Source organism: Trachurus japonicus, chromosome 21 (assembly GCF_045865225.1).
Source record: "Trachurus japonicus isolate A0001 chromosome 21, Traja_1.0".
Taxonomy (NCBI): domain Eukaryota; kingdom Metazoa; phylum Chordata; class Actinopteri; order Carangiformes; family Carangidae; genus Trachurus; species Trachurus japonicus.
The window spans coordinates 9,747,462-9,772,317 of NC_140927.1; the positions used below are offsets into that span (position 1 = coordinate 9,747,462).

Genomic DNA, 24,856 nt, shown 5'->3' on the forward strand with positions numbered 1-24,856 from the left:
TGTCTGCCTCAGCCTGCGGGGGCCCCTATCGCCGTGGTAACCTCTTTGATCCTCAGGCCAGAGCTCGTTAACTTCATAAACAGTCCACCTGGCACTCGTTTAAATGTTTATAAACAGAGACACAGCTAAATCAGACTGACACAGGATGCAGCTACTAACTAACTATGTGTCAAGTCAGTCACACACACACACACACAGACTCTAGAGCCAGCTTCATGTGATTACAGTCACACACACACACACACACAAACACAAACACACACACACCTTCATGTGATTAAAACACAGTTAACATGCAACAGAATTTAAACTTAAACCATGATTTAATCTGGTTTTAAAGTTAAACCTTGTTGGTGTCCCCCCCCAGCTGAAAGCAGCCCACCCCACCAGCCAGAGGGTCCAGGACCATAGGGACTGCAGTGGAGGAAGGCTGCCTTAACACCCTGCACAATGGCACCCAGTACACAGAAGTTAGACAGGACCAGTCAGCCCATCACCTGGTCCGTTCAACAAATCAGTTTATGCTACTGTGATTTATGTAGCCTAGTTAAATACTACAGTAATCATCATAGTGTATTGGCAGGAAAGACCATTTAAATCTGTATCAAATATCGATTAATGAATTAATCGATAATTTGCATGTTGGTCTTGGTTAAGTACCACCTTGAAAAAAAAAACTATGTTTTGTTGCTTAAGCTATTCAGTCATTCAATGGTATACTAAAATCCATGTGAAAAAAATGCTTCTCACTGTTCTCAGGTCAAATATTTATATGCGATTAAAATGCAATTAATTGTGATTGATTAATTACAAAGCCTCTAATTAATTAGATTAATTGTTTTAATTGAGTCCTGGCCCTATTACACAAGACACACACACACACACACACACACACACACAGGTAACCTAATGTGGTTACAGCTCCTCCATATCAGTGCCCACTGCCCAGGGCCTTTCTGTGTGGAGTTTGCATGTTCTCCCCGTGTCTGCGTGGGTTTCCTCCGGGTGCTCCGGTTTCCCCCACCACTAAAAACATGTCAGCTAGGTTAATCCTCCAGTCAGTGCCCCTGACCAAAGGCACTGGCTCATAATCTGGAGTTGGTCCCCGGGCGCTGCACCGCAGCTGCCCACTGCTCCTCAGGGATGGGTTAAATGCAGAGAAAGAATTTCACTGTACTAGCTGTATATGTGACTAATAAAGTACCTTTACCTTACCTTTACCTTACCTTACCTTATAGAAAGATGATCATGTGTCTGTCTGATCAGCTCTGTCTTGACCTTAAGATCGTGGGTTTGATTCCCATGTTGACAGAGATGGCACAACCCGCAGTAGCTCCCGTGGCCCATTCAAAATTTCCCGAGTGGAAATTTTCTAGTTTACTTATTCTTATCATGGCCACAGAGTCCTACTGCTACAGCACTGCAACAAGAAAAGCATTGTCTTTATGATTATAACTGTTATCTTATTGTTGATACTGTATACATCATTGATTACAAAACAAATTAAACATCTGTTAATTATATTTTTTGTCAAATTAGTAGGCTATGTGTTAGACAAAAAGCATTACTGGACATTATTGGAAAACATGCTGCTCCTCTGACTATTTTGCTGTTATGTATGAAAAGCAAGACACAGAACAGACAACTAGGGCGAATGAGTGCGCACCGTTTTATTGGTATTTTTGAGACTGGTGTGAATCCAGAGGACTCTACAGGTTTACTAGAATTAATGTTTAAACAAGTCTAACAGTTTATTGTTTTAGCCATAATTTTATTGTTAAAAGGTCATAATAGTGGTTCAACATTAACCCAGTTTACTAGAAATCACTTGTAGGCCTATATACCTCACTTCTGAGCAAAGTAGCTGCTGGGTTTGGGGGATTAGGATATGTAGGCTAAGGCTACTGTATTATGAGACAAAGTGTATTTCTATTCGTGTAGGCTATTATACCTATGTGCAATATTAAAAGTTAAAAGGTTGGTGGAGAAAATTAATCCGAAAAATTCAGTAGCTTTTTGTGGTCAGATATGTTTATTTTGTTGTCTCTCTTTGTGAATAGAATGTGTTTTTAGTCTTCTGTGCTGAAACAAACAAACAAAATCAATTTTTATTGACTGAATATTGAATTAAAATGAAAATCAACATTTTCACGAAGTAAATAGAGAATGCGCTTTAATTTTTAATCAGTTAAAAATGCTGTGATCGCTCAGTTCAATTTCTTATGTCAGCCCTTCTGATGTTAATGTGTGTCAGCCATAGACTGTAAAAAGAATGGACGTAGCGTCCGTGACGTCACCCATTGGTTTTGGGGAGTCGTTTTTGTGACTCCAATATGGCGGCCTGAACAGCGCCATGTTGGATTGGCCGGCCGAGAACCCGCCCACTGGCCTCGAAGCAGCTGTCCATGGAGCTGCTCGGACCTGTCACTCAACGTTTCCGCGCCCTAATTGGCCAGAGTTTTAACCTTATAACAGTAAAACGTTAGAGTTAAAAAAAAATTCACCCCCCTCAGAGTGTGCGGGGGTAGAAACTATCGATTGAGATGAAAAAACGTTCTGACACCAGGCTTTTTTACTGAGGATGTAAAGTCGGCGATTTTAACATGGGGGTCTATAACCCGTTACGCAAATACCGCCATTTTTGACATCCCGCAATGCATTGTGGGTATGCACCGATGCACTCTGGGATTGAAAGCGTCCAAACAACACCGCAGCACCGTGCTCTGACAGACGGGCCACGGCCGCAATGGACACAGAAGTTAACTTTAGTAATATGACGGTTAGTCATAAATGTAAACGGAATCAAAATAAAACTAGTGAAACTAGTAAATCAACTTGGAGCTCGAGCGTTTATAAGAACCAGGCGCATATTTGCAACAGGCTACTTATTTTTGCACTGACCAGCACCAGACCATTATGCACAGAACAAGGAGGTCACTGCAGGAACACTAACAAAACTACTTTTCCCCCGACATATCTTTATTGACATCAGACAATAAATACGACAGCTTGTCTGTGTTACCACGACACAGGAGCTGATCAGAGTAGGGGTGTCAACGTTTACAATTTTTTTGTGTCTAACAAAGGCTTTTTATTTATTATTAATTTCAAACAATTCTTATGCTCAGCACAGAAAATCTATAATATAATCTCTGTTACTGTTCAAAAGAGTCAGAATAGAAGAGAAGGGTCTGGCTGCGGACAGGGGCGTTCCCGTCATGACACGGGAACGCCTATGGGCGTTGTCACTACCCTACCCGATTTGCGACGCTACCCGATCTGTGACAAAACTGGTCTGCGCATGCGCAGACCGGCCGCCATCTTGGACAGCTGCCTACGGCAACTCCACTTGGACAAACTTAATTTGGGCACTGCCCGATTTGCGTACATGCTTAAAGTTCTGTGAAATTAAAATACGGTACTGTGAAAATGATTAAAAAATAAAATAAAATAAAATAAAAACCGCGGAGGTCCGTCATAAGACTGCCGCGGCAGACTCGTTTATTCAGTGAGTGTTGTGGTAGTTGTGATTGTTTGTGGTTGTCATGGTGATGAGGCCCGTCATGACACGGGAAGCGATATTTTTTTTCGTAGGATGAGTCAAAGATATTCAATAAATGGAAAGATACTCCATGAGCGGCTGCTCCAATGATATGAAATGGTATACACTTCCTGTCTCTCTAAGTGGGCGTGGCCAACCGTCACCCCACCTCGTCTGTGATCGTGTGTGTGTGGATTTATACAATTTGTAGGTAGATGAAAGTGAGATATTTATATTTTCTTATGATAACATTAAATATTTACACTAATAACAGTAATATTTAGCATGCCAAAAATAATTTAAATCATTTTCACGGGAGTTCGCGGCCGTTTGTTTGACGTTGCCTAGGAGATCTGTGCCAAATCTCGCGAGAGTGTGTCGTAGAGACAGAGACAGGTCTTGAACAAAGTGGATTTTCTCCGGATCTCTCCGTCTGAAAATTACCATTTTGGTGTCAAACTGTTCAGAAGAGATGTGGCTTGTGAAAAATGAGTCCAAAATTTGCTTCAGTGACCGTGGGGAGAAAGGCCCGACCATAATCGGTGTTCACATTAAATTGTCCCATAGGAATCAATACACTCCAAGCTGCCTCTGGTCTCTCTAAAGGGGCGTGGCCGTGCAGAAGCCCACGTGACATGCATACAGGAAGCTAACTCGTCATGAAAGGTCTTGGTTTATAAACCGTCTTTGGATGAGTCCGGGAAAGTCCCGCCTTTCCCGCCGTTCCCGCCTCTGATTGGCTAGATGGGCTCCATTTTCGACTCTGATTGGCTAGAAGGGCTCTCGCCTGATTGGTTGTTTGTTTTGGTTGTGAAACGGCTGTGAAACGGCTGTGAAACGCAGGCTGTCGGCAAAGCGTGATAAGTGCCTAGATCTACTTGGACTCTCTCTACTTATCTGGCCTGTCTACACTCTACCTGGTCTTTTTACTAAACTTAACCAACTCCTTTCTTCATTGCCTAAACCCAACCAATGGCACAATTACACTTCTCACTCAAACTCAAAATGTAAATTTGGACTCTCTCTACTTATCTGGCCTGTAGCCTCTACCTGGTCTTTTTACTAAACTTAAGCCTTGGTTATACTTTCGCCTGGCTCCGTTGGCAGTTGGCGCGCGCACCTCGGCAGAGCGCACAGGCGTTTATACCATAGACTGTAAAAAGAATGGACGTAGCGTCCGTGACGTCACCCATTGGTTTTGGGGAGTCGTTTTTGTGACTCAAATATGGCGGCCTGGACAGCGCCATGTTGGATTGGCCGGCCGAGTTCCCGCCCACTGGCCTCGAAGCAGCTGTCCACGGAGCTGCTCGGACCTGTCACTCAACGTTTCCGCGCCCTGATTGGCCAGAATTTTAACCTAATAACAGTAAAACTGTAGAGTTAAAAAAAAATTCACCCCCCTCAGAGTGTGTGCGGGGGTAGAAACTATCGATTGAGACGAAAAAACGTTCTGACACCAGGCTTTTAACATGTTTACTGAGGATGTAAAGTCGGCGATTTTAACACGGGGGTCTATGGGGAATGCTCCCTTCTGACACCAGCCCCCAGAGGAATCCGAGGGGATTGCAGTTTTTTGAACGCGGAAGTGAGCTTCACTTCTCAGACCGACAACTGCCCCCTTGGTTTATACTTGCCGCATTCACCGTTGCAATATTCGTAGCAAAGACAGGGGGCAGTAGATAAAAAAATACAATAGGAAGTAGCAGAAGCAACTAAAAACAGAGAAGAAGTAAGCAGGATTTCTCCTGTAGCTCTACTATTTACCTTAATTAAAAAGCTCCGGTGTAATTGTGATAGTTAACTACATGATTTGAAAACCAACCGTCCTTGCAACATCAGTGTAGTAGTTATATAACGTTATCGATCGCTCCATGTATTGATTTTTCGCCGGCTTGTTGTAAACAGATGCACATGGAGGAGAGGAGGGACCGGATTTGCATAGTTCCTCGAGTTCTGGGTCATTTGATGGTCTTTATAACTTAATTACGAGTTGTACAAATGCTAGAGCGTACCAGCTCAGCCAGTCTTCCCTCAAATTCATCCATTTTGAACCGAGCGACACTCGCGCGGCGCGCGCCAAGTTTCAAAATCCTGGAGGTGCGCGACAGCACGACGCGCCAGCGCGCGACGCCGTCGCGAGGTGCGCGTTTACGTCATTTGTGGCGCGCGAGCCTCGCGCACTCGCGACTGCGTCAAGCATAAACCAGGCTTTAACCAACTCCTTTCCTCATTGCCTAAACCTAACCAATGGCACAATTACACTTCTCTCAAACTCAAAATGTAAACTTGGAATATAAATTTAAAAACTAATTTTTTTTAAATGTGAAACCAGCGGGGATCGAACTCGGATTCACCACACCGCAGGTGAAAACGCAAACCGCTACGCCATAGCATCTAATCACATTTTCTTTTTCAGTTGTGTGTATTTTAGTTTACTACAGTACTGTTGTGAGATGACGTCAATTGAAGGAGAATTCATCCAGCCAATCAGAGGCGGGGAAGGCGGGACTTTCCCGGACTCATCCTACGAAAAAAAATATTGCACACGGCGACGCCTATGGGCGTACTTCCGGTTGAAGTAGCATTCTAGCGAGCGGCTAGCTGCTGCTAAACTCTGTAAATATATAACTTTAGCAACATTTGAAACATTTTCAGGCGAGAAAGTGGTCGTTTAGATCCCCACTGTGTTGAAAATCTGACAAAATACCCGCTGTTTACAAATTTGTTCCGACGAAGTCGGCGTTCTCTGGCGCTAGTAAAACTAGCCGTAGTGAGCAACGCACTTCCGGTTATTTTCACAAAATAAAATACCCGTTGCCTTTTATCGCTTAGGTGCTTTTACTTTGTAAACAGGAAATGAACCTACCCTCGCTGTAGCTAGCTTGGAGCTGCCGTTTTGACTGCTCTCTCGTCCCGTTAACGGCATTTAATCGTTCAATATGCCACCGGAGAGTCTTGCCAGCTCTGAGACAGGCCTGGCTCGTTTTAAAGTATTTATTTATTTATGTAAATGTGGTGTTTTCTGTGCGTAGACTGACCCCAAGGCAGCACTGCTACTGTCCAACCATGGTTTTTTATTCAAACAAACTTCTGCTACTGCCACAGATTTCATCAAAGAGACCAACATTTATTCCCTAAAAGAAGTTTAAGCAGCCGATGGTAAACCTCTAAAAGCCATCGGGTAAGTTAATTAGCAGTCGTTTTCTCCCCGGGGTGACGATTGCAGGCTGGCCGGCGGAGCACGTCAGGAGCCGGGCTGCTGCCTCTGTGATGCCGCGGTCACTGCTCGGACCTGGAGCTTCGCTTCGAGGTTAACTTCTAAACAGCCGTCGTTTGGATAAAATAAATATTGGATAAATATGAGCTGTGACCGGGACATCACAGAGGCAGCAACCCCGTCTCCTGACGTGCTCGACCGGCCAGACTACTCCGTCACCTCGCGGGGGAAAACGACTGTTAATGAACTTATCCGTAGATTTTTAGAGGTAAACCACCGGCTGGTTTAACTCTTTTTAGGAGATAAATGCTGGTTTCATTGATGAAATCTTATTGTGGCAGTTGCATTAGTTTATTTGAATGAAAAGTGAAGCTTCATGTGTGCAGCGTTATGGACACAGCAGCCCTGTCTGGAGGCTCTGCAGCCTAACGTGTGTACAGAAATCCGAATGTGAGCTGGAAAGACTGAAATGCCAACCTGGGAGGAAAGGAAGGTAAATGGAGGTAAGATAGTTGAACAGATGGGTCAAAAGGAAGGATGAAGGAAAGGAAAGAAAAACATGGAGGAGGATCAAAAGAGGACAGAACGAGTAGCCTAGTCAAGACGAAGGGAACAGATTCGGTCAATTTAATCCATTAGGTTAAATCAAGTTAAAAAAAAATCTCGATCGTAATCAAACTGACTATGTAAATCAAACGAAAGATTAAATTAAAATTAACGTTCTTTATCTTGCTTAGCTTACTAATGGTAGCTCTACGCTACCTGTCGTATAAACTGACTAGCGGATGTGGCCAACACAGTCTCACCCCTTTGCGTCAAACGGTTGACGCTTGGTCAAGGCCCCTTACGTCAATATAGTGACGTGGAGGGGGTACCCTCGAGGTCGTTTCTCGACGAATAGGGCCACTCACTTGAATGCAAATCCCTCATCGTCGGATTTTGACGAAGGGGGGCGGGACCGTTTCTCCCTCACTCCCAGTGCGTCAACAGCCTGACGAACGGTCACTGTCCCTCCTCGTCACATGCCTGACTCATTAGGTGCCCGTTTTTCGTCAGGTTTTGACGCGCTCGGCTTTCAGTTGATTCCAATGCAGTTCCCTTCGCGGCGATATGTGACGCTCAGAGCAAGTGATCCAGCCGACCCGGCTGCGGCACTGACGGACGCTGTGAGCAGAGAATAACTTTTTTTTTTTTTTTTTTTTTTAACTTTTCCTTAAATCTTTATTGAACCTGATGCTGCTGTGTCTGACGTAGCTTTCGGCAAGGACGTCCTTTCGGTTATTTATTTATTTAGTGATCATGGTGTTTGGTGCAGAATAATCAATCAATCAATAAATAAATAAATAAATTAGGTCCTTGTCGGAAACTGCGTCAGACCAGGAGGGGGGGGGTTGTGGATTCTACAGGTGAAGACCACTTCCGCGTTCAAAAAGCTGCTCTGTTTAATCAATATTCTGAAGAAAGATCTGATTATTAGCCACAACGCTGTAACCATCCAAGGAAGACTGTGTAACAATATTATGTGCTTCTGCTGAGTCCAAAAGCCCTTTGTAATATCAACTTTATTTTAAGAAAACATGCTTTGTTTCCAATGTCATATCACGGGGAAGCACTACATTACCCATAATCCTCATATTTATCAGCGACGTGTCTGATTGGTTGAGCTTGCTGTTATCAGCAAATGAAAAAATAAAACAAATTGAGCTTATATTATTTTCTTAGTAACTAAAAGGTCTTAACATCTTTTTTGTTTTCAACATTGAATAAAAAAAGGGTGCTATATTGTTAAAATTCAACAATAAAGTGCATAAAAGTTGGCTTGACTTCTTTCTTTTTTTTCATAATTTTCACCAGCATCTCTCTGGTCCACATCACATCATATTTATTGTAATTTTTAATTCAATGAGTGACATTTTATTTTTTATCTGAAAAACATTATTATGAATTCAAGGGTCAGAGGTCACTGATTAGTGTTAAATTTAACCTTTTTGACCCTGTTTCCTTGAATAAATCACTAAGACTTTGATGCGGGAAGCTGAGATTTTGATTTGATTTTGTTCAGAGCACTAGGGACAAAGTTTCTGTAGAATTTCAGACCTGTCGGACGTCCAGAAGGGTCACAGCTGACTGTCCAGGCTCGTTTCTCGGCCTTCAAAGCCTAGATTTAGAAGCCTCTGACCTTAAAGGAGAAATGCAATTCTTTAATAGCTTCCAGGTGCTTTGGCCTATCAGGCTGAATTTTTAGCTAAAGGAGCTGGTGTACGATCAGGAAGTAGGGGAGCTGTGCATAAAGCCAATTGGTAAGTGTCAAAGGTCACAGGGGTCAAACATCAAAGTGAATCCAGCCATTCCTGCTTTTTCTCAACAAAACATACACGCTTTGAGTTATCATCATGAAATATTAATAGGTTGTATATCAGAGAGTCCTCTATCAGAATATTTTGGTCCCGTTGCTCTAGGGGCCCCAGGGGGCCCCGGGGGCCACTTGGCTTTCCCATGCTCCCACAGAGTTGGGTCTCGGGGTGATGGATAAGGGCCTCACCATGAGTCCACAGGCCAAGTTTCAAGTGATTTGGTCGGTTTCTATGGAAACGGCGGCCTCAAGGATACAGAGGAATGCGACTGTTTGAAGCCCCGCCTCTCGAAAAGTAATGGCTCGATCAGGACCAAACACACATCTACGCGTTCGTCTTGGGCCCCCGAACCATATATTACGAAATCAGAACTGTACGACTTTTGGAAATGTGTTTTGTCTATTTCGGCTTTTCTGACTAAGAGGGTCTCTCAAGCTTTAAGTCTGACAGACTCTGAGTCTGAAAAGGCCGAAATAGAAAAAACACATTTCCAAAAGTCGTACAGTTCTGATTTCGTAATATATGGTTCGGGGGCCCAAGACGAACGCGTAGATGTGTGTTTGGTCCTGATCGAGCCATTACTTTTCGATTGGCTTTATGCACAGCTCCCCTACTTCCTGATCGTACACCAGCTCCTTTAGCTAAAAATTCAGCCTGATAGGCCAAAGCACCTGGAAGCTATTAAAGAATTGCATTTCTCCTTTAAGGTCAGAGGCTTCTAAATCTAGGCTTTGAAGGCCGAGAAACGAGCCTGGACAGTCAGCTGTGACCCTTCTGGACGTCCGACAGGTCTGAAATTCTACAGAAACTTTGTCCCTAGTGCTCTGAACAAAATCAAATCAAAATCTCAGCTTCCCGCATCAAAGTCTTAGTGATTTATTCAAGGAAACAGGGTCAAAAAGGTTAAATTTAACACTAATCAGTGACCTCTGACCCTTGAATTCATAATAATGTTTTTCAGATAAAAAATAAAATGTCACTCATTGAATTAAAAATTACAATAAATATGATGTGATGTGGACCAGAAAGATGCTGGTGAAAATTATGAAAAAAAAGAAAGAAGTCAAGCCAACTTTTATGCACTTTATTGTTGAATTTTAACAATATAGCACCCTTTTTTTATTCAATGTTGAAAACAAAAAAGATGTTAAGACCTTTTAGTTACTAAGAAAATAATATAAGCTCAATTTGTTTTATTTTTTCATTTGCTGGTAACAGCAAGCTCAACCAATCAGACACGTCGCTGATAAATATGAGGATTATGGGTAATGTAGTGCTTCTCCGTGATATGACATTGGAAACAAAGCGTGTTTTCTTAAAATAAAGTTGATATTACAAAGGGCTTTTGGACTCAGCAGAAGCACATAATATTGTTACACAGTCTTCCTTGGATGGTTACAGCGTTGTGGCTAATAATCAGATCTTTCTTCAGAATATTGATTAAACAGAGCAGCTTTTTGAACGCGGAAGTGGTCTTCACCTGTAGAATCCACAACCCCCCCCCCCTCCTGGTCTGACGCAGTTTCCGACAAGGACGTAATTTATTTATTTATTTATTGATTGATTGATTATTCTGCACCAAACACCATGATCACTAAATAAATAAATAACCGAAAGGACGTCCTTGCCGAAAGCTACGTCAGACACAGCAGCATCAGGTTCAATAAAGATTTAAGGAAAAGTTAAAAAAAAAAGAAAAAAAAAAAAAAGTTATTCTCTGCTCACAGCGTCCGTCAGTGCCGCAGCCGGGTCGGCTGGATCACTTGCTCTGAGCGTCACATATCGCCGCGAAGGGAACTGCATTGGAATCAACTGAAAGCCGAGCGCGTCAAAACCTGACGAAAAACGGGCACCTAATGAGTCAGGCATGTGACGAGGAGGGACAGTGACCGTTCGTCAGGCTGTTGACGCACTGGGAGTGAGGGAGAAACGGTCCCGCCCCCCTTCGTCAAAATCCGACGATGAGGGATTTGCATTCAAGTCTATGAGTGGCCCTATTCGTCGAGAAACGACCTCGAGGGTACCCCCTCCACGTCACTATATTGACGTAAGGGGCCTTGACCAAGCGTCAACCGTTTGACACAAAGGGGTGAGACTGTGTTGATGTGGCTATGTTAACCCAGCTATTAACCCCCGGATGTTGACAAGCGCGGGTAGACGAAGAAGAAGGGGAGAGGGGGGGGCGTTCCTGGCCTCGACAACGGGGCGACAGTAACGCCCATTTGTGTCCGCAGCCGGACGATATAGAGCTCCGGGAGCTGACGTCACGCTGACGTCACGCAGCCCCGAAACTGACAGCGACGCCATTTTGGCAGGAATCAGCAGATTTTCGTAGAGTAGATACAGGGGAGAGCCTGGTGCGGAACGAGAGTAACAAAGCGATTTTCTCCGAGCTCATACAAGTTTCACATGTATAACTTTGTCAGCATGAAGTATGACCTAACAGAACTGCTAAACATATTGAGGATACGTCTTACTTTGACCGAGTTACGTTCAAGAACCAGCCGTTTTCAGTGACAGAAAAACTCACTCCGGCGTAATTTTTTTCGATCGATCAGCTGCTGTGTTTACCGTTTCAGGTGTCATAGTTATGATGGTTAGACCATAGACTGTGGGTTAGACGGATAAATTAGTCCTCTAACACACCCTAAAGCTTGACATGTCAGGGTTTTTCAGTATAGAAGCAACTAGGTTTAAGTGTGGGGAGTCACTGTGGGGAGTAACAGCTGTCATTTCATCCCTCTGCACATTGACAATGAACCTGCCTGTCACTCTGTCGGTACCGCGATCACACTGTGTGTTACAGGATTAATTAAAATACACAACGTAACGTAAACAATGTGACTGTATGTAGATAGTGCGGGAGGACAGACGTGGATCGGTGGACCAGGAGAACAGCTGCATAACATTAGGCAGTAAAATGGAAGATTTTAAGCCGTCTGTTCACATGATCTCACTTTAATTCCAACACATTGGACTTAATATATATAAAAACTAAATAGATTAAATATTACCGACCCTTATAATGCCCTGGGGTGCTTTTCAAAAGTATCTCCGGCCGCCGGCGGACGTCCCAGACGTGCCGTATGCGGACACAGCTAAGTTAGGCTACCTGATCAACTTTGCATCGCGCTGCTCTAAAAGCATACAGAAGCCTGGAGGGTTACACATGGACGCAGTCTGGCTTTGTGATGAACGTCCAGCTGTGGAATCTACCAGCAGAAACCTGCTGTATCCTCACTAGAAGGGTAAGTGTCGTATCATCCCAGTTAATGCAGTGTAGCATGGCTAACGTTAGCTCGTAGCTGTCCGGGGTGCTGTCGGGGTGCCGACCGGGAGCTCTCCCCGGTGCTGATCAGCCCGCGGCGGATGCGGCGGTGCGCTGCGACCGGCTCTGGGTCAGCTTGGAAAGGCTGGAGGCGAAGGAGACTCACAGCTTATATGTGTTTGCCTCTTTCTTTTCTTTTTGTCACCGTCTTTCCTGCTTGTGTCATTTTGTGGAGCACAAAGAGCATAAAGCCGGCTTGTGTATGCTTGTAGAGTAGTTGATCAGGTAGCTGTGTCCGGATACTGCAGATCTAGGACGTCTTGTTCGGCAAAAATATTTTTGAAAAGCACCCCGGGGGCATTATAAGGGTCGGTAATATTGAATCCATTTAGTTTTTTTTATATTAAGTCCAATGTGTTGGAATTAAAGTGAGATCATGTGAACTCAGACGGCTTCGGTGCTTACAGTCAATGCTTCGGAGCTGGCCAGTTTCCTGCCAAAATGGCCGCTCGAACGCTGGAGGTCACGTGGGGTCCGGAGCTCTATTGGAATAGAAGGAAGGGTCGGATCGAGAGCAGCATTCATTTACAAGTTTAATCTGCACCAATAGCCTACACTTATTCTGAATATATGTACGGCCACAGCTTAGGCTACCGGCTCTTCCCTTGGCTCAGTAATCGGACCGGGCACGACCGGACAGGTTCGGATCGAAAACATTTACTACCAGGGTTTTTTCTGAATTATAAATATTGAGGCGGCCGCCTCTGTCTGCGTTTGTACGTAGGGAGAGATCGCGCTGATCCGCTGCTGTTTACTTTCTCTCTGAGCGTCTCTGCCTGCAGATGTTCAACTGAGGGAATACGCTGCTCAGCTGTTGAGCTGAGCGTCAGCAGCAAGTTGATAACCAGCTTCGTAGTACCGTGTTAACTCGGACCGGGGCTTGAGGTTTTGTTAAGATGGAACATGAACACAAAGCCGAGTCTCCTTCGCAGTACAGGCCGCAGGAGTCGGTGTTGTTGTTGTTTTTTTCCCCCCTCGGCCTTTATTCTGAAGGGACAGCTGGAAAGAGACCGGTAGGCTACGCGCAGATAAAGTGAGGGGGAATTGACACGCAGTTCAGGCAACATTATCACCCCTAAAAATATATATTGGTGAGAAATGATCGAGGAGGAGGGGGGAAGACGTGTAAACGGCTATTGATTTTTCTAAACGGTTATGATTTGTTATCCGTGTACCCGTTTACACGTGTAGATGTTGACGGTTCCAGGGTGCCATTCCGAAGGGCCGCCACTCCGAACGTTTACTTTAATTTGTCGGAATGCCGACCCTTAATTATTTATGGGAAAAGGGTGCCATTCCGACAGGGCCGGCCCTGTACATCTGGGGGCCCTAAGCAGGATAAAATTGGGGGCCCTGCCTCACAGTGTTATCATCACATATTCATAAAACCAGCTACCGTATGCAACCCTTGCATATTTTATTGTACCTCTATCAACATGATGGCGAGCAGATATTTCATTACTAATTAGAGTCTAAACACTTAAAGCTGTCTAATTGCACTTGTCATTTTTTCTTCTACTTTGTTTTTGTCTGAATGTTAATGTTAATATTGTGAATGGCAATAGGTGGCTCCAAACCGGCAGTACTTTTGATGTAGCAGAAAGATAAAAGATTCTACAAAAGATTACAGTTTGAACAGATTTATTTTCTTTAAATTATCTGTACAGCTAAATTCTAGAACCCTTAAAACAAAACTTCAGTTGAGAAGAAGATAGAGGATGTTGGTTGGTCAGCAGCATCATCAGCAGTAACCATTGGAGCTGTGGAGAAGATTAGTAGAATTTTTTAGCCACTTTACACACAATTTAATTTTCCAACAGAGATAAACATATTGTGGCAACAAACAAGAAACTTACCAACTGTATGACTGGAACCAGCCACAGGGGATGAGGATGTGGCAACATGACAGCCATTAATAAATGGGTGATTGATCCTTTATCCCCTCACAGGAAAACAGCTGTTATCTTTTCACTGTAAACAGACCTTAAAATCAGCCAGGACATGTTAACTGCAGCAGGCTGGTATGTAGCAGCTAGCCAGCTAAGTGAGCTAACACAAGCACCGACATGTTTTTCGGCTAAACGTACATCTAGTAAACATAACATTAATTAGCCTTACCGTGTCCTTGTTTTTTTTTTCATCCTTGACCTTCTTTTTCCTATTTTCCGCACCTGACGGATATATCCTTTTGGACATCGTCGCTGTCCAAAAGCTAATCACCTCCTCGCAAATCGCGATCTCAGTGAGTGACGGAGGGAGGGGCCAGGGGGGAGAGAAGGGGAAGGGGTGGTGCGCGCTCGTTACCGGACAACGGCCACAGTCTGCGTTACGTTTACGTATGCGTGTCACGGTCATTGTTGCCAGTTGGGTCAAGGGTTACACTTTGTCAGAGACGGTTAGACAAATGATTGAGCAAAGTTTGGGGGCCCCCTAGTAGTGGCTGCGGGGCCCTAAGCAGCTGCTTAGTTCGCTTATAGGGAGGGCCGGCTCTGCATTCCGAACCTGAAAGAAAGGGTGCCATTCCGAACCTGAAAAAATCTTGAATGGTTTACGGCATGGAGTAAACAAGCCTATTTGCGGTAGTAGCGTAGTGGTCAGAACATCTGCTTTTGACGCGGTAGATCAGGGTTCGACTCCCGGGGGAGATACATATTAACTGCGATTTTATTGGCCTCTACCTAACCTTTTTACTAAACTTAACCAACTCCTTTCTACATTGCCTAAACCTAACCAAAGCACAGAGCAAGGACATTTATTTTCAGCAGGAGTGCCGCGGCTGCATCAGACCATGGATGTAATGCATCAGACTCGCACCTGGGTGAAACTTTGGAGGCGGAGGGGGAGGGGGAGGGGCCGGTCGGGCGCTGTCCCCGCGGCGCGTCGTGTCAAGCCGGGCAGGAAGTCAAACCACGAGAGAATCAATTTTCAAAATCAATTTTCAAAATAAAACACATTCGGAACGGCGGCCCCTCGGGAAGTTCGAAATGACGGACCTTCGCGAATTTTCGGACTGGCAGACCGTCGGAATGGCGGTCCTTCGGAATGGCGGTCGCCCCCCGTACCGTACCGTGTACACGTTTAAAACGGAAAGCGTTGCACAGTTTACACGTGTTCACATCCCTTAATAGTATATTATTGTGTTACAGCGTCCTCACCTGTCAGTCAGCGGCTCCTCCTGCTTGCTCTCTCCCGTGCAGGTGCACACAGACACACACAAACACGGGAGCGTGACAGGTTGTGCTGGACTATAAGGACTGTGTCGTGGTAACACAGACAAGCTGTCGTATTTATTGTCTGATGTCAATAAAGATATGTCGGGGGAAAAGTAGTTTTGTTAGTGTTCCTGCAGTGGCCTCCTTGTTCTGTGCATAATGGTCTGGTGCTGGTCAGTGCAAAAATAAGTAGCCTGTTACAAATATGCGCCTGGTTCTTATAAACGCTCGAGCTCCAAGTTGATTTACTAGTTTCACTAGTTTTATTTTGATTCCGTTTACATTTATGACTTACCGTCATATTACTAAAGTTAACTTCTGTGTCCATTGCGGCCGTGGCCCGTCAAGAGCCGCGGAGCACGGTGCTGCAATGTTGTTTGGACGCTTTCAATCCCAGAGTGCATCGGTGCATACCCACAATGCATTGCGGGATGTCCAAGATGGCGGTATTTGCGAAAGGGGTTATGGGGAATGCTCCCTGTCACTACCCGATTTGCAACGCTACCCGATTTGTGACAGCTACGTACGGCAACTCCACTTGGACAAACTTAGTTGAATTGACTTAGGATCACTGCCCTATGTGCGTCGCCAGAGACGCTTTATCTTTTTATTAAAAAAAAAATAAATACTTTATTAGTAATGTAAACTGAGGGTTGGTTGTGGTGGTATGGATCTTTATGCTCAGAAAACAGGAACAGAGGCGGACTTTTAGTGTTTACTCTCGTCTTTTCTCGCCGGCCTCATCACCATGACAACCACAAACAATCACAACTACCACAACACTCACTGAATAAACGAGTCTGCCGCGGCTGTCTTATGACGGATGTCCGCGGGGTTTTTTTTTTTTTTTTTAAATCATTTTCACAGTACCGTATTTTAAGCAGACTTGCGATTTTACGCAAATCGGGCAGTGCCCAAATGAAGTTTGTCCAAGTGGAGTTGCCGTAGGCAGCTGTCCAAGATGGCGGCCGGTGTGCGCATGCGCAGACCTGTTTTGTCACAAATCGGGTAGCGTTGCAAATCGGGTAGTGCAGTGATTTTCAACCACTGTGCCGCGGCACACTAGTGTGCCGTGAGCGTTCGCCAGGTGTGCCGTGGAAAATTACCAAATTTAACTTAATTGATCCAAACTAGCGATGCACATTTTGATTTTTTTTTTTTCAGAGCGATAACCGACGCTCAACCGTTAACGAGTGAGATTCAGCACTCCATCGAGTGTCTGTGACTATAGGCTCGTGCCGACCGGCCAGTCTCATTTTGTTTGTTTTTTATTTTTATAAAACACACGCGCGCTGCTCCCGCTGTGCTGCAGCTCATCCACGCCAGAACAGCGGAGCGCTCCTCATCTGTGCAGCTGCAGGTGAGTGATGGGGGAGCCGGCTGGAGAGCGCCTCCTTTTTATTTTAGGGGCACCGTCCTTATTCGTATTCACTCGGTTTTCCACACACACGTCATTTTAAACATGTGTGTGTGTCTCGTGTGCAGACGCAACGGTCAAATATGTATAGATGGACAAGCAACAACTTAATTAATCATTTAATTTTGAAAATTGACCAGATTCTCTCGCCTTTTCTGTGCCCGACTTCCTGTCTGGTACGATCTGGTCTATCCAGCTTGACAGACGGCGCTCTCGGCGCTCGCGGCCCGCGTGAAAAATAGAACTGAACCGATCTGAAGCGCGAGATGTGCGACCAGGCAGAGTGAAGCACGCGTTGCAGGTTGCACTCAGAGTTTGTTCTGACTTTCTATCACAGGGAGTGCACAGCATAAGTTTACTCCTCTCATGTTTGATGTGAAATATGGCTGAAGGCACGAGTGGAAGTGTGCACATGTTGACAAGCTCCCATGAGTTGATTGACAGCTAAAAAAAAAAGAAGAATCGGAGGCAAATCAGAATCCAAGTTCTTGTTATCAGTTAACAGTTTGTGTCCAAACAAATATCATTTAGCTCCTAAAATAATTTGGCTTTGTTGAGCATCTGTGTCTGCAATAGTGACTGTCTGGCAGAGTTGGCTAATAAAATAGGACTTTTTTTATGTCAATGAGTGTAGTGGGAGAAGCCTGCACAATGACCCGGCCTTAGCAATGACCATTACTGATTCAGAATAAACTAACTACACTGTAAGAGACAATATTTGTATTATATTTACTGTATTAGGCTGCACTGTGTCATTTTGGTTAGTGGTGTGCCGCGGGATTTTTTTAATGAACAAAATGTGCCGTGGCTCAAAAAAGGTTGAAAAACACTGGGGTAGTGACACTCCCTGTCAGTGCCCGATCCGTACCCGGAACACAATCCGTTCCAGACTTTTACGGCATTAGCTTCAAAGCTATGCTAACTGATAGCCTAGAAGTAGAGCAGCTAAAAGTCCGCCGTAGCGTTGTTAAAACATCACTTTATTAATTTTAAATATTTTTTCATGCGAGAAAGTCACAGTTTATAGTCCTATTCTGTGGTCAGTTTATCCAACTGACGTCTGTTTGGAAGTTTGCTCCGAGGTTTTGGGAGAAGTGCAGAGCTACCTGGGAGCTGGGAGTAGCCACCGGGAGCTAGCTCGCTGCTCGGCTCATCTCAGAGGCAGCAGCCGGCCGGCTGAGGGGATCGACCGGTCACTCAGACGTCGTCATGCCGGTGGAGAAAGCGAGCAGATTAATTTATGGTCTTTGTGTAAATGAAAAGTGAAGCTTCACTTCTCAGACCCACAACCAAAGATATTCAATAAATGGAAAGATACTCCATGAGCGGCTGCTCCAATGATATGAAATGTAGGGTTGTGAACGATAAACCGATGCGACCGGATATTCGGTTTAACAAGTGAGAGATTCGGCTGTATCGGTAGCAGCCTCCTGAATCGATACAAATTAGCCATGAATTCCTAGATGAATCGGTTGTAGAGTCATGAACCGGTTATCGCTATGGGCTAGAGTGCTTAGCCGTTAGCGGTGTCTTTAATAGCTCATAAATCAATCAACGGGCCACGTATAAACATTTTTTTCCTGCGAATATCTTTGTTACAACACGATTCGCTAACTGGAGTAGTTTCATGTTGTGTCCAATAACGGAGGGGACGGGGGCATGACGTCCTGATGTTAGCTTTGCTGCTGCTATTAGCACACTCCCCATCCAGGAGCTGCTCCTGTCTCTGCTGCCTGCTACAGGTAGACAACCTGGTCCGACCTGCGGGTGTTGAACACTGGACCTGACGTGGAAGCATAGACTAGGCTATTAATGAGCGATAACTCTAAACCCGGCTGAAAAAAAGCAGCCGTCTTCGCTGTAATCGCCGCGACCGGCAACTACGTTTCGACGTATATTTTGATATGAGCGTTAGCTGCTGTTAGCCACCGCCTGTAGCTCAGCTAGTTAGCTTCATCGATAAACAAACGTAATACGTAGCAGTCTTGTTGCTAAGGCAACTCCGCTGCCAGCCCCTGGAAGAACCGGTTAGCTCTGACCCAGCAAGGAGTTGGTGCTGAACCAAGAACTGGTGCTGAGCAGGCACTGGCTCCGAACCAGCACCGGAACCAGCTCGGTGGAAAAGGGCTAATTACAAAAACGTTCTCACAGATATTGGTCCATGTCAAAGAATAAATACATTGACATGTGATTTTGTTGTTATTCTCTTTTTCTTCTTTCTTTTTTTTGCCAGTGCTTTAAAGCAACAATGCTTGGGGATATATTTGAAAAAATATTGTAGTACTACTGTAAGATAGTCACTTTCATAGAATTCTTTATTTTATAAAATATCTAGCCTACAACAAATATTAACCGTAGAATCGAATCGTCCTACACTGTATCGAATCGGATCAAATCGGTCTGTATTAAAAGGATATCGTTTTTGAATCGAATCGTAATCTGTGTATCTAGATTCATATCGAATCGTTTATCACAGAGAGATGTGCAACCCTAATGAAATGGTATACACTTCCTGTCTCTCTAAATGGGCGTGGCCAACCGTCACCACCTTGTCTGTGAACGTGTGTGTGGATTTATACAATTTGTAGATAGATGAAAGCGAGATATTTATATTTTCTTATGATAACATTAAATATTTACACTACTAACAGTCATATTTAGCATGACAAAAATAATTTAAATCATTTCCACGGGAGTTCGCGGCCGTTTGTTTGACGTTGCCTAGGAGATCTGTGCCAAATCTCGCGAGAGTGTGTCGTAGAGACAGAGACAGGTCTTGAACAAAGTGGATTTTCTCCTGATGTGTCCGTCTGAAAATTGCCATTTTCATGTCAAACTGTTCAGAAGAGATGTGGCTTGTGAAAAATTAGTCCAAAATTTACTTCAGTGACTGTGGGGAGAAAGACCCGACCATAATCTGTGTTCACGTTCAATTTTCCCATTGGAGTCAATACACTCCCGGCTGCCTCTGGTCTCCCTAAAGGGGCGTGGCCGTGCAGAAACCCACGTGACATGCATACAGGAAGCTGACTCGTCATGGAAGGTCTTGGTTTATAAACCGTCTTTGCCACAACTGCCCCCTTGGTGTCAACCACTGTCTGTAGCCTACATGAGGAGGTGATGACCATGACAGACGGCAAACTGAACGAGCGGCGACCGTGTCGTCACTTCCTGTCATCCGGACTGTTTCACATCCGGAAGGTGGGGCTTTTTGTTGCAGGAGCGGTTTGCGTTTGGAGAGTCAATGCCTCGAAATGCCCTATTAATGCAGTCACCAAGATAGCATCAACCGAGGGCAGAAATACGACTCCTACTCTGGTAAGGCTTCAGACCTGTGTTAACGGGGGCGGGAATAAGTGTGTGTTTGTTCATAAAGCCTTTAGAGAGTTGATAACAATAAATAAGAAGCAAACCACACCTGTTTTAAGGAAGGACGAGCGACCAGCGGAGCAGGGATGACCGTTTGAAATAAAACCGGTACAAATAAACAGTCATTACCTTGCTTTTAACTAGACTAGTCCAGCCGTTTACTCGTGTTAATGTGTCACTGTATATCACGTTATCTGTGCCTAAGCTCACTGGTAAACACAACCTTTTGCATTAGACGTCACGTTTACGGGAAGTTATCGTTACGTTAGCGACGAGTCACCGTTTAACAACCAGCCTCACTGTTACTGTTAACTACACCGTTGTGTTTAATGGTGGCCGCTCCGGTAGGCTCCGCTCGTGACATAACGTTACATTTGAATATGTTTGCATCGATTTAACTGAGGCGGCGGTGTCGCGGTGCGTTAACTGGGGTCACTACTACACTAAAGTGTGTGTTACTGTTAATGAGGCTTCGTGGTGATGGTCAGCTGCCTTCACACACACAGTCGGCCCCGTGAACTCAAGAGGAGACTCTCACCCCCTGTTAGAGAGTTGTAACTTCGGGGTTCAGCGAAGTTGATGTCACGCTCAGTCAGTTGTTCAAATTGACTGTTGCGTGTTGTGTGTGTAGCCTATTTATTTGTTGATAATTACCTCAGCTGGCTTTGTACTGAAAAGTTTTCCTTCCGACAACGACACACCCAAGCTGGCTCGTGGTTTCTTCAGCTAACGTTGGTGTAATCCTAACTGTCAGCAAAACGCCCAGTTTCTATAATAACAGTGGACAAACAATAGCCTAGTAACAGTGTTTTTCTTATCCATTGTGTGAAGCATGTAGTTAATGTTGTGTGGCATAATGTTGTTATTGCCAAGTGTTAGTGCCTCTATGTCTAATCTACTAAATTATCGTTGCAACTTTGGTTTGTTGGGACCTCTGTGGTGCCTGGACCCTGAATTTGCCTCTATGTCACAGTGTAGTATAGTATAGTAGAGTATAGTATAGTATAGTAGCCTTGAGCCCGGAGGCAATTCAGTCACTATCAGTAAAATGATGTTTACATATTAGCATGTCCAAAGGCCGTTGGATGACAAGCATGTATTTAGTGTTGAGTAGAGACAATAGTGTTTACTGATGCTCCACTTTGCAGGTGAGTGTAATGTTTTCAGATTTTATCAGCTGCTCTTTTGTTTGGAGACAGGTTGAGGGTAGTAGTGGGAAAGCACTCACCTATTCCATCTGGTTAATAATAAAAATACTTGTTGAGGTGTCAGGAAAAGGGACAAATATAGGCTCATTCATTACCCTGCTTCATGTGACTTCAGTGTAGAAAAGGGTTAGGCAATCTAAAAACAAACAAACAAAAACTTTCATAGTATTTTCTCTATTCTCTTCTTTACTGAATGGATACAGGATTTTGTGGTTCAGAAATGCATTAGGGGTTTGCTCCACTCCGGGTTTGTTGTTTATTCAATAAGTGCTGTGATAGAGCAATTGATTACTCAGTCAGTGCTTTCAAGCTTTCACCAGAGGTCTGTACATTGCTTCCCTTAGGCAGTATAATTCATAACTAAAGCTTGTCTGTTGTCACCAGATTGCACAGTGCAATTGCAAATGTGGCACAAGGCAATGAATCACTTGTGTAATATTAAGTAGGCCTATATCCCAAATAAAGGGTGAAAGCAGTTGAGACACATAATTTCATTGTCCAGTGATCATTTTGACTCATTAGAGACTGTGAGTACGTAAGTGGGTAAATTGTTTTTCAATGAAAACTAAATAAATACTGCGGCTTTGTTTTATTAAGGCAAGATAAAGGTGTTATATGTGTCTAGATTGTTTAATTGATTTTCCTGTTATTGTCTTGTATTATGAGGTTTGTAACGATTAAACCACTGATGTGCTTAGGGCCTTTTGAAAAGCTGCCGAGTGGGTTTGTGTGTGTGTGTGTGCTGCGGTGGAGTTTGAAGTAATGTTTGAGCGTCACAACACAGTTGGCCTCATTGAGAGCCAAGAGCTGTTACGATTTGTACCTTTATCCACTGGGTCATATACTTTTTAGATTCCTTGGTTTCCAATTAACATGCAGCAAGTGAAAGCTATACGCTCAACCAAGTAAACAACCCACTGGATATTTAAGCAACTGAACAATTGACTTATGAAATTTAAACTTGCCTAAACCTATGTAATTACAATGAGATAACAATTAAAGGCAAGTCAACTTAACACGTTTAATTGTGAGATTTCCAGTGCAGAGGTTGTAAACAGGGGAAGCAAATAGATTTTCCTGGATTCATCAAGTGAAGAAGACTTTGTTGAAACAAGAAACAAGCTTGATTAGTTTCTATTGTCTACTTAACCAGGCGGGGTCGGGGGATGGGGGTGGTGGGGTCTGGGGGCTGGAGCCCTCATCCAGAATAGGGCGCAGGATTCACCCTGGACAGGTCGCCAGTCCGTCACATCGCCGACACACAGAGACAAACAACGCACACATGCTAACATTCACACCTACAGGCAATTTAGAGTTGCCAATAAACCTTTGGGCTGTGGGAGTTATTGTACCTGCAGAGAGCACACAGGCACAGCGACAACATGAACATAATGAACTCAGAAACCTCTTGCTGTCAGAGCGCTAACCACAGCACCACCACCACCCTTTGATGACTTTGCACAATATCAGTTAAAGTGGACTTGCTAATAAGTTGAGTTTGTGAGGGTTGACCGCTTGCAATCAGCAGACAAGATTGTGAATAATGAGACAAGTTGCCACTTTAGCAGATGTTTAAAAGCCTTGGGGGATACTGTCAGTTTGGGGGAGATCTCAGTACTCAGAATCTAATGGCGCATTTCCACTAGCGCGCTTCGGCTCGGCTCGGCTCGGCGCGCTATTTGCGTGTTTCCACTAGCACGTAGTACCTGCAACCAGGTACACTTTTGGTATCACCTCAGCCCTGGTTCCAAGCGAGCCGAAGCGTTACTAAAACGTGACATCAGCCGACTGCCTTCCACTGATTGGCCGATGAGTGTCGTCACTGGAAGCGACGACCGACAACAGAAATGTTCCTGCTGAAGCCTGCTATTACCAGAGAATTTCTAATATTGAGACTGGCTCTGTTATTATGTGACTTTATTAACTCATTGAGTGCCAACCACGTAATTTCTCGTTTTTCGTTCCCATTAGGGTTGTATATCTCCACCACTGAGGCCGATTCGATACGCATCTCGATACGCTGCCACCGATACGATACATTAACGATACACTGAAGCTCCTGACGATACGATGCGATACGATTCACTCCTGTTCACGATGCGATGCGATTCAAATGCAATTTGATAACGATATGACTTAATTACAAAGAGATTCGGATCGATATGATTTTTGATACAGTTGTGATATGAGAGTTTCTTCCCACATCAGGTTTATTACCTCAATACCATTCTGCTTTACTCTCTGTATCAATTTGAGGGATGTAGCCTATATTTGGTTAATTTTTACAGGGAAAACCAATAAACAGGGGTGCAAACTTATCACCTTTCGGCGAAATTCGCCGTTTTGGATCCCAAATTGGTCATTTGTGTGATTCGTGTAAATCCGCAAAAAAAAAAAAAATTGAGAGGGGGGGGGGGGTCCGGCGAGGCGAAGCAAGCCGAGCCGAGCCGAGCCAATGCACCTGTCTCTTTAAGGCGCATGCAGCTTATCTGGATGACAACGAGTGGTGGCAGCGCTCCTCTTCTGTCCAGCAATACACACCTGAGGCTTCACTTTTAATACAGACTAACTAACGCGACTTTTTGAGCATGGCGAGTGAAAGAGTCGGAGCTAGAAGATGCTCCAGCAGCGTTGTAGGTCTGCTGTATGGGACCGCGTGTGTGTGATGATCGCGATCGCGGCCAATTAGCGATTAGCGCGTTTAGCATTTATTAGCGCTGCAGCGCGACCTGCAGCAGCAGGAGGAGGAGGTTGACTGACTGTGACAGGACACCTCTGCCTCTGTTTCACTTTATGTTGCTGGTAAATAATGTGGTTGTAAAAGTAGTAGGCTAAAGTTAAATTATTTAGTATGCACTAATTAAAGGGGCAGAGCTTTAAGAGACATTTTAGCTTTTATATTTTATAAGATATATTTTTTGTAAGAACCACAATTAATAAATATAGGTTATATATTTCAGTGAATATCTAATTGTTCTTAGCATTTGTTAGATAACTTTATTTGCCCAATAAATTAAAACATGTTGGAACTATCAATGTCTCCTCTTGCCGCCAGAATCTCACCTACTTTTAACCTCAGACTGTCACAATGATGTATCAGATGTCAGACTGCCTCATTCTTTAAGTTTTAACCTGAATATACAAGACATGATTGATTTTCCCAACGATCAAAGTATACGAAACCGAACCGAAAACCATGACCACAAAACC

The 24,856-nt window shown here is 44.2% G+C and overlaps 1 protein-coding gene across 1 annotated transcript in view; it reads left to right on the forward strand.

The window, feature by feature from the left end:
- The first annotated feature begins 20,282 nt into the window (after positions 1–20,282).
- Positions 20,283–24,856, forward strand: part of LOC146964773 (ras-related protein Ral-B) — a 24,376-nt gene continuing 19,802 nt past the window's right edge. Inside the window, exon 1 of the mRNA XM_085764378.1 lies at positions 20,283–20,387. The gene's annotated coding sequence lies outside the window, so the exon portion shown is untranslated. The remainder of the gene's footprint in view (positions 20,388–24,856) is intronic.